The sequence below is a fragment of the Mytilus galloprovincialis genome, chromosome 12 (genome assembly GCF_965363235.1).
Source record: "Mytilus galloprovincialis chromosome 12, xbMytGall1.hap1.1, whole genome shotgun sequence".
Classification (NCBI taxonomy): Eukaryota; Metazoa; Mollusca; class Bivalvia; order Mytilida; family Mytilidae; genus Mytilus; species Mytilus galloprovincialis.
In genome coordinates, this window is record NC_134849.1 from 74614697 (window position 1) to 74623813 (window position 9117).

A 9117-nucleotide genomic window follows, 5' to 3' on the forward strand; every position below is an offset into this window, starting at 1 on the left:
ACATTTTACACTAGTTTAACAAATAATTCATACTTTTTATACTGATTCAGAAGCGTTGTCTATGTGGTTTATTTATTATAAAAGTTGTAGGTCACTGGGTCATTATCAAACACTACAGGAAATTAAACAATGTATAAATTTGTCTTTGGTATACACGTCTATATACTATACTGACTAATATAAGTTCAGCAGCGCATATTTTAATATATTTCAACAAATAAACAATACATATTGTCTGTGTGTGTGTTACAAGTATGCAAGTGATCTAATTATTACAGGAAATAAATGGAACCATAATGCGTGATTTTCTTTACTTGAAAATGGAAAAACTTGACAGAAATTAAGATAGATTTGACTTGAATGTATCTGTTGTTTTACCTTTTTTGTAAAGCAGTATATTTTGAATTTGTTAATAGTATAGAATTTTTTATTAATCTAATCAAGAACCCATAAAGGGCATCATTTTACAACACAATATGTTAGTATACTAGTATATATAATGCGACGTAGGTAAAGATTTTTCTTTATAAAATATTGTCATTTCCAATTTTAATGAAAACACATTATGTGGTCAAGAGGATAGCGTTGAAAAACTAAAAAAATGTTTGCACTTCGCCATTTTTTAAGTTAAACGGTCAGTTTCATTTGGCCTTATTAACATTTTTTAGTCGAGCGTCACTGATGAGTCTTTTGTAGACGAAATACCCGTCTGTCGTGAATGTAAAATTTCAATCCTGGTATTTATGATGAGTTTATTTACCATATTTACAAATATCTTTCTATTAAATATACCAACCGAGCTATACACTAGCTGTTGGCGCTTTTAATCTTGGTTGCAGTATTGAAAACAAATTGTAAAAATGAAACAATGTTACTTTTCTTAAAAGAGGATTTACGTATTCAGCTTCTTTTTTTAGAGTGAATGGCAATATATTTGTATTTTTTTTTAAACAAATACATGACAGGGTGCTGCCTGAACTGAAGTGAGGGGTATCTCCAGTCAGTTATTCCCTTTATGGTATATAATCAATAAAAAAAATTCCCACAAACGGGGGACCCGCCCCCCCCCCCAAAAAAAAAAAATTGGATCCGCCTATATCAACCGAGCTATACACTTGCTGTTGGCGATTTTAATCATTGTGTTATTTAACATTTGCAGCTATTGAGAATAAATTGTAAAAATGAAACAATATTACTTTTCTTAAAAGAGGATTTACGTATTCAGCTTCGTTTTTAGAGTGAATGGCAATATATATATATATATATATATATATATATTTATATATTTTTTAACAAATACAGGACATGGTGCTGCCTGACCTAAAGTGGGGGATCTCTCAAGTCAGTGAATCCTTATATAGTATATAATCAATAAAAAAAATCCCACGAAAGGGGGACCCCCCCCAACTGGATCCGCCTATACCAACCGAGCTAAACACTTGCTGTCGGCGCTTTTAATCTTAAGCTATTGAAAATAAATTGTAAAAATGAAACAATATAACTTTTCTTAAAAGAGGGTTTAAGTATTTAGCTTCGTTTTTAGAGTGAATGGCAATATATTTTTTTTCTTTTAACAAATACATGACAGGGTGCTGACTGACCTAATGTGGGTGGGGGTCTTTCAAGTCAGTGATTCCCTATATAGTATATAATCACTAAAAAAAATCCCACGAGAGGGGGACACCCCCCCCCACACTGGATCCGCCTATACCAACCGAACTATACACTAGCTGTTGGTGCTTTTAATCTTGGTTTTATTTAACATTTGCAGCTATTGAAAATAAGTAAAAGAGACAACGACTCGAAAACAAGCAGACGATAGACGAAGGCAATTGGGTCTTCAACGCGGCGAGAATTCCACGCAAAATACGGATATAACAGAAAATGTTCTATAATTGCCGATCCGACACATGTATTGTAACTATCCATGCACCCATCGATTCAATCGAAAAACTCGACGTACGACCTTCGACAATAAACCAACACATGCGAAATGTATATACGTAACAATTTATAAAATGTCCCGATGTGACAAAATGTGAAACAATAGCGTAGAGTATGTAAAAACAAGAACAAAACAAAAAACAAAATTTGATAGAAAGCAACCATTGCATCCCTGAAAAATAACTTTCAATTCAGAAACTCAAATGTATTACGATCTTAGAAATCTTAGAATTCATGGCTATAAAGCTGAAGAGAAATGTTTAAGCATACTGAGCACTATGAGGTTTTGATTTTTTATAAGTATCAACTGCAATTTCAAGCTTATTTTATGACCTCACTTTCATCGAAGGGTATATTAATGTATCACCTACAGGTTCGTTCGTCTACCCGTTCGTCTGTTCGTCAAGCTATTATAGATTGGTTTGTCTGGCTATCACCTCGTACAGTTTTTGAGTTGCAACTGAAACATTTTAAGTCAAATATCCTCAAAATTCAAGGTAGTTGGATACATTTTATTATAAATGCAGAGAGAGATCATGGTTTGTCCTGCTTCCTCTTCCGACATTTTTTTAACTATAAATTTATAGTTTTAATTAATATTTCAGAGGTTGCCTGAACATACAATTGAGATGTTCATGCATGTATTCCTATATATGCATCTTGATTTTTGTCAAATATTCTTAAATGCCAGGAAGTTGAACCTTAACAATTATGTATATAACCAGCATCTATAGAGCTACTCCTACATTTTTTTAAGCAACGACCTTGATATCTTGTAGGATGCAGAGGCGTATCAAGGAATGCGGTAGCAGGTGGGCCTCCCCCCTTTTTTTTGTTACTGATTATAAAGAGAAGAACTGAAACATGACTGGCACAGGCCCCCTTTTCGGCAGTACTGAGACCCACTTTTGAAAATTTCTAGTTCCGCAACTGGGATGTTTATACGCATAATAGTGATGTGCAAGTCCATATTTAGTCTTAGATACATGATTTGTTTTATTAGTTGTTGGTGGCTTTGAACTAGCTGTCAGTTAACTGCGAGTACTTTGAGATATGTTCCTATAGTGTCTTTTTGTTGGGGGATGAACAAGTAACCGGCCACGTCCACTTGTAGTTTTGTCATCTGATGAGTTAAGCCATTTTCAAACGATTTTAATAGTTCGTTCTTATGTTGTTCTGTTATACTATTGTCCCAATCGCATGTTGAGTGCATGGGGTTGGGATCCCGCTAACAGGTTTAACCCCGCCACATAATATAAGAATGTGCCTGTCCCAAGTCAGGAGCATGTAATTCAGTGGTTGTCGTTTGTTTATGTGTTACATACTAGTATTTTTTTTCGTTCAATGTTTTATATAAATAGGGCCGTTAGTTTTCTCTTTTGAATGGTTTTACATTGTCATTTCGTGGCCTTGTATAGCTGACTATGCGGTATTGGCCTATCTTATTGTTGAAGCCTGTAGGGTAACCTATAATTATTAATTTCTGTGTCATTTTGGTCTCTAGTGGAGAGTTGTCTCGTTGGCATTCATACCACATCTTCTTTTATATATATATAGGATATTTTTTTCAAATATACATTCATATACATTATAATTAATAATTGGACTAAATCAACTATGGCTGGGGTATTTAAACGTGTCTTATAGACACACATAATTTACGTTTTACTTCTGTATTGCTTTTTGCTAAATGAAATGTATGCAAACCTATGTTGTTTTATGCAGTGGTGTCACAAGGGGGATGGGGAGGGATCTTCTGCATACATATGTAGTTCCTAAAATTTTATACTATATTCATTTAAATCTGAATTACCCGGCATAGTTTTCTCGTTTGAATTGTTTTACATTGTCTTATCGGGGCCTTTTATAGCCGACTATGCGGTATGGGCTTTGCTCATTGTTGAAGGCCGTACGGTGACCTATTATAGTTGTTAATATTTGTGTCATTTTGGTCTTTTGTGGATAGTTGTCTCATTGGTAATTATACCACATCACCTTTTTTATGTAGTCTTTCTAAAACATTCGATGAACATCTTTTCATTTTCGCCAATACATTATTTTTTTTCATTCGCCCAAATTTTAGATACATGGCGTAAACACACACTAGTTAATTAATAAAAAAAACACACACTTCTTTCTGCTATTTGCACCCGCCTTGTTCGCCATGGGACATGACTGTGTGATAATCATATATAGGCGGTATGATATAACTTATAATTTTTTGTGAACGGGATGACGATCGGAATTCATTTTTGTTAACTTCGGAAATTAGTACATACATGTACATGTAAAACAAAAAGTTCTTATTTATAATCGTGTCAAAAATATCGCTCTACTATATATTTTGACAACCTGGCAGTCAGCACTGTTCTTCTTTATATTTCTTAAATGTACCACCCTACGCGACATGCGTTGCGGTAGACATACAACTTTTTCATGGGCGTCCGAACGTGTCCGTGTTTCTGTCCAGCCACCTCTCATGTAAAATTCTTGTCAATTGTGAATCAAACTTATATATATCAGAGATGAATCGTCACAAATGGCTCGGACCAGTATTGAATTTTAACATTTTTTAAAATATTTGATCTCTATTTTGCACAGATTATTATTACTATTATCATCATTATTATTACAAACCTATACTGTCCGCTATTTATATACACATGTTATAAATTGTCATAATAATTGTTGTTCCTTGCAAATAGGCTGCTGTCGTTTTCATCTGGCGTAGAAATAACTGGTGTATGTGTGTGGGGGGTTGGGGGGGGGGGGGGTCCAGTCTGTTGGGCTAGTAGAGAGAAAACTCAAGTGAAATTGGTAAATGGCTATCGCAGTTTTGCGGTGACCATTCCTTCCCCCATGAAATCGAGGATTGCTTCACGTTTGACATTATGTCTGACGCTCGAAGCCGTCATCCATGCATTCTAAGATGTTGTACTTGTATATGCTGAACTTCAAGTTAGCCATCTCATTGCTGGTCGGCTGCACTCGTTGAAAACTGTAAGAATAACGGTGCAGTTTTTCATGGATGTAAACAGAGTGCTTTTATCTTAATTTTACTGGTATGTTTTTAAACAGTTATACCATTGGCATTGTCCCACGTTAGGGCGATGGTTGGGATCCCGCTAACATGTTTAACCCCGAAACATTATGTAATGTGCCTGTCCCAAGTCAGGAGCTTGTTATTCAATGGTTGTCGTTTGTATATGTGTTTCATATTTGTTTTTCGTTCATTTATTGTACAAAAATTAAGCCGTTCGTTTTCTCGTTTGAATTTTTTTACATCGTCAGATAGGGACCTTTTTTAAGCTGATTATGAGGTATCGACTTTGCTCATTGTCGAAGGCCAAATGGTGACCCATAGTTGTTAATTTCTGTGTCATTTTTGTCTTTTGTGGGGAGTTGTTTCATTGACAACCATACCACATCTAAATTCTTTTTTATAATCCTGCTCGGAAGCCTACTTTCACCTCCTCTTGAGTATGTTACAACAGTTATATACATGTTATGATTGACAATTTATAACTTATGTACTGGCTAACGGAAGAGATTTATAATGATCAAAACGACCCTGTAAGTAACATGTACACAAACAACGCAAATGAAACACAAATTCGGCAAAAAAGAAATAAAAAAAAATCAGCGCAAAAGAAATGCAGATCAGACCTGTGCAAATGATGAGTAATCAATGATAGCGTTAAATTAGAATTTGAATGTTATGGTCCCATATCATGGTTTAAAAGAATTAGGGACCAAAAACTGGCCATAATAAGCAAAACAACGTTTTTCTGGTTTCCGGACAATAACTTGTGTAAAAGTGTATTGATTTCTATAAAATTATACTACAAATATTTGCACAACGGAGGGAGGGTTGGGTTTTATTTTGTTGGTTATAGCTCAAACCGTTCAGGAGTAAAGTGCAAACAAGAATATAAACACAATACACGGATGTCCAACTCGCACTATCATTATCTATTTTCAGTAGATAGTGAAATTGGGGCCAAAACTCTAATTTGGCATTAAAATTAGAAATATCATAGTATAGGGAAAATGTGTACTTAGTTTCGAGTTGATTGGACTTCAACTTCATAAAAAAAAACTACCTTGACCAAAAACATTAACCTTAAGCGGGACAGACGGACGACGAACAGACGAACGGACGCACAAAGCAGAAAACATAATGCCCCTCTGCTAGCGTTGGTGAAGAATACAAATGGGTATTTTTAATGATTTTCGGAATATCAGTATACTAGTAATAATATCTATAATTTAAAGCACAAGATTCATAAGACCCAGAGGCCCCCTCCCCATTTTTGTGGGAACAAAATGGTTGATTGTATAGGGAATCACTGAATCATGACTGGAGCGCCCCCTTTTATAGGTCAGTCGACGGGCCCCTCCTTATGAAAAATTATGCATGGATCCGCCACTGAGGTTTCATTCCACAAAAGAAAGGTTGGATCGATTTAGGGGTTAAGGATATATTGCTTAAAATTGTTATAATAATAGAGGCCAAAACAAGACTTTTTGAATACTTTGTAAAACCTAGATAGTTATTAATCAAAGAAACAAAAACCCTTTACTTCTCCGAAATCATTCCAACTGAAAATGTCAGTTTAGTTGTATACATAGAGATGAACGCGTTACGGACATAATTTTGCATTTACTAATCAATACATGTTGAGTTGTACAATTCATATTTCAATAACTGTTTTTCAATTTTCACTGAAGTTATATAAATATATATTTTTCAGTTCGTGTTCCTAAATTCATGTCTTTAATGTGTAAAGATGTTTAGTAACTTTTTATCACAGTAGTATTGTCAGTTAAAATATTTTGGTTAATCTTTGGTGATGTATTTTTTTCCCTTAAGTTAAAGGTATATAGAGAAATGATCTCTTTTTAAAATGCATCAATATAATTTTCTATTGAACCGTCTAAAATATATTATAAGCTTATATTACACATTCACCTTTTAAATAATTTCAATACATCAGTTTTATTTAAAATTAAAGATAATTCTTCTTCTGAACACCCCCCCTTTTTTTTCTTTTTTTTATATGTTGTATCGAAAAGAAAGGATCTGAATCAGAATTTACATCTATTTTTATCTGTGATCATGTTTCATTGAACGCAGCTGTGTACCTAGTTGCATGGGGTTGATATAAATGACATGTTAATTTGAAGTTATGCAGTTACTGATAAGTTTCCTTGTCAGTTTTACTGGATAATTTAAGAGTGTTCAGACTGGAGCGTTGTCAATGTGCACAACTTGTGTTTTTAAATTATAAAATTTCAATAGCAAGGTCAACATTCCAAAACTGAATGATTACCTTTGGAAGACAAAACAAAAGTTTAGTCGGAAGAATAGCCTGCTACAATATTGTACAGATGCTCGAAAAGCATCTGTAACTGTTGTTTTGGGGAGAGGAGTCGTCAAAATTATAAAAGAGGATGTGTCAAATTCAGAGGCGGATTTAGAGGGGACCAGGGAGCCCCCCCCGGGTTTCTGGGGGAAGTTTGGTTGATTATATAGGGAATCACTGAAGCATGACCAGAGCGGACCACCCCCCCCCCCCTTATCTTAGGCAGTCAGTGTGCCCCCCACGTATAACATTTCTGGATCCGTTAGTTAAATTCCCTATTCTCATACTATATATTTTTCTTATCATGGAACTTAATGCATTAATTCCCAGGGGAAGGCTATAGGGATAGCTTGAATAGGTCTTTCAAGCTTCATTAATATATGAAAAGGGTGGTAAATTTAAAACGGTCAGGGTTATTTCTAATTAAGTGTCTGATGTTAGTAGTATTTATCGTGTTGCGGTTAAAACCACATTAAAATTTTGTAAATGTGTCAGATGTTTCCGGCATTATTTGTAAATTTGCACCCATTTGACATCAAAAATAGACTGTAGGAATTTGCAAGTGTCGATAAGCTTTGTTTTAAAAATGTTTTAAAAGGGAATGGCAATGTAGCGCAAATCAGATCATTATATAGGTGTAGGTCTCCATTTTGGTATATAAATATCTGGAAATATACATGGACATATATATCATGTTTAAACAAAAATGTACATTAGAAAAGGGACAGGTTATAAGCAGATCCGGGTGGGTGGGGTTAGGGGGGGGGAGACGGTCGCCCCCCATTTCCTGAAGAAAAGATTATATAGAAAATCACTGAAGCATGACTAGAGTGCCCCCCCCCCCCCTTTAGGTCAGTCATTGCCCCAAACCCCTAATGAAAAGTTCTGGATCGCCACTGCAGGTATATGGAGTCTTAATGGCTGACATCTACCTCCAAATAAATGAACAAATTAAATTCAAGATTAAACGGCCTTTTGGGAATAACATTTTTGAAATGCCTATTTATTTTGATATTTATAAACATCATACAATAATATTTCAATAAAATCTTACTCGCAATGGGGATTCCTTGAAAATAAAGAGAAATTGTCTTTCAAATGACAGCACGCAGAACATGTATCTATATACATGTATGTTACTGTACGGCTTCGTTATCGATCCGTAGCATACCACATCGTCTTGGTTAAATGTATATGCATAATTGTGTAAATTATGTTTGCATTTTAACCCGTTTGGGTATTATGGTTTGCAAAAAGATTATCAGCTAATTAAACTACTTATTTGGGTTTTTTGGGCCGCTAATTTGGGCTTAAATTTTATTTAAAAATTACCAACTTGACTGCCAAAAAAAATCTAAATATGTATATATTATAGTCCAGGCATGTTTCATATTAAAGAATTCCCATAATCGAGTTCTTATCAATATTAAAGTCAAACATCGAGTAAGAAAAGAGAAGATAAATGTTTAAGTATCGAGTTAACGAAGTAGGTTCACATTGTCGATCAGACTCAATCAACACTGATCGATGAAGCCACCAGAAGATTGATTTGACTCGTTCAACGAAAATTTTCGGGTGTCTATCTTGCTTGACACTGATAATCAGATTCCAATTTCTATGCGATAACCTTTGAAAGTCAATAAAATTCGAATAGGGATCAAGAAGTAGAATCCATGCACTAGATATTCGTCGGGAAATGTTAGTATATATAGAGAGAGATCAAGAAAGGTCATCATACAAATATTTGAGGTAAACGGACAGAAAGTCACAGGACAAAAGTCACAAGACAGAAAGTGAAAATTTGATA